This window comes from Durio zibethinus, unplaced genomic scaffold (assembly GCF_047325235.1).
Source record: "Durio zibethinus cultivar Kanyao isolate XHJ-2024 unplaced genomic scaffold, ASM4732523v1 HiC_scaffold_3, whole genome shotgun sequence".
NCBI lineage: Eukaryota > Viridiplantae > Streptophyta > Magnoliopsida > Malvales > Malvaceae > Durio > Durio zibethinus.
In genome coordinates, this window is record NW_028323044.1 from 3,349,764 (window position 1) to 3,352,263 (window position 2,500).

Sequence of the window (2,500 nt, forward strand, 5' to 3'; positions counted from 1 at the left end):
GGTTTACATACAACTACATTGATCTTAGTAAAAGGTGCTTTAGATGCGCGCGGTTCCAAGTTAATGCCGGATAAAAAGGATTTCGGTTATAGTTTTCCTTGCGATGGTCCGGGACGGGGTGGTACTTGTGATATTTCGGCGTGGGACGCATTTTATTTGGCAGTTTTCTGGATGTTAAATACCATTGGATGGGTTACTTTTTATTGGCATTGGAAACACATCACATTATGGCAGGGTAACGTCTCACAGTTTAATGAATCTTCCACTTATTTGATGGGATGGTTAAGAGATTATCTATGGTTAAACTCTTCACAACTTATCAATGGGTATAACCCATTTGGTATGAATAGTTTATCAGTCTGGGCGTGGATGTTCTTATTTGGACATCTTGTTTGGGCTACCGGATTTATGTTTTTAATTTCTTGGCGCGGATATTGGCAAGAATTGATTGAAACTTTAGCATGGGCTCATGAACGCACACCTTTAGCTAATTTGATTCGATGGAGAGATAAACCAGTGGCTCTTTCTATTGTGCAAGCAAGATTGGTTGGATTAGCCCACTTTTCTGTAGGTTATATATTTACTTATGCGGCTTTCTTGATTGCCTCTACATCGGGCAAATTTGGTTAATTCCTTATGTTATGCGCTGTATATGCGATAATATAATCTCTTTCGATGGAGAAGGGGGGTATGCCCCCTTCTATTTCTACATCTAGGATCCGACTTGTATCATTGATAATAATAGGAACTGAACCATTATGGCAAAGAAAAGTTTGATTCATAGGGAGAAGAAGAGGCAAATATTGGAACAAAAATATCATTTGATTCGTCGATCCTCAAAAAAAGAAATAAGCAAAGTTCCGTCGTTGAGTGAGAAATGGAAAATTCATGGAAAGTTACAATCCTCACCGCGAAATAGTGCACCTACACGTCTTCATCGACGTTGCTTTTCGACCGGAAGATCGAGAGCTAACTATCGAGACTTTGGACTATCCGACACATACTTCGTGAAATGGTTCACACATGTTTGTTGCCGGGGGCAACAAGATCGAGTTGGTAAGGATTAAAATATCCCTTCATTTTTCTATTTATTTCTATGATCGATGATCATAGAGGGGCCCCTTTACCATTCTGTATAATGTATAAATAGGCTATTATATTTGTACATATATGGAAGAGGGGCGCATTCAATCTTTGTTTGTCCATTAGTTTGGTTTCTTTTCATCGCGGGATAGAGCAGTTTGGTAGCTCGCAAGGCTCATAACCTTGAGGTCATGGGTTCAAATCCCGTTCCCGCAACATTTTTTTGACAAAAAAAATTAGACTTGACTCTATTAACTAGTAATTTTTTCTTTTAGGGGTGTATTATATTACAATTACAATTACAGTCAACTATTTATAGTCAACTATAACGAATCTTTTATCCTCTTATCTTAGATACATTGCCCTGGGCGGATAGCGGGAATCGAACCCGCGTCTTCTCCTTGGCAAAGAGAAATTTTACCATTCGACTATATCCGCATTTTCGTTCTTGATTCTTGATACGAAAGAATATTTGGTCAGAGCTAGGACAGATACTTTCTTCAGTTCAGGGCGATTTTATCAAATTCCACTACTAAACCAATTAACAATCTAAATTATATAACAATTCAAATGATTATCAATTAATCAAATTACAAGTTATTATCAATTATTATCAATTATTATTAAGTTATATTAATTTATATTATTTGTTATTAATGTTATTAATATTCATTTATATTTTTATATTATTATATTTTATTATTATATCTATTATTATATATTAGTATTTATATATTTAGTATTTATATATTTAGTATTCATATATTTAGTATTCATATATATATATATATAATTATATCTAAATTATTAAATTATTCATTTTTAAAATATTATTATTTATATAAAATATTATTATTTATAAAATTAATAAATATTATTATTATTTATATTTAATAAAAATAAATAATATATTTAATAAATAAGATATTTAATAAAAATAAATAATATATTTAATAAATAAGATATTTAACAAAAATAAATAAGATATTTAATAAATAAGATATTTAATAAAAATAAATAATATATTTAATAAATAAGATATTTAATAAAAATAAATAAGATATTTAATAAATAAGTATAATAATTTATATTTAATTTAAGTATTTAATTTAGGAATTTATATTTAATTTAAGTATTTAATTTAAGAATTTATATTTAATTTAAGTATTTAATTTAAGTATAATAATAATAATTTATTAATTTAATTAATTGAATATTTAATAATTTATAATTTCATTTTTTTTTTTTATGATTTCTATTTTATCATTTTCTTTTCATTTATCATTCAAATTCTATTTATTTCATTCAAGTTACAGATTACAGAAGTTTGACTGACCCCCCCCTCTAATTTTTTTTTTTTTTTTATTTTGGCAACTTATACTTCTATATTATTTTATTGAATTTTGAATTTGAATGT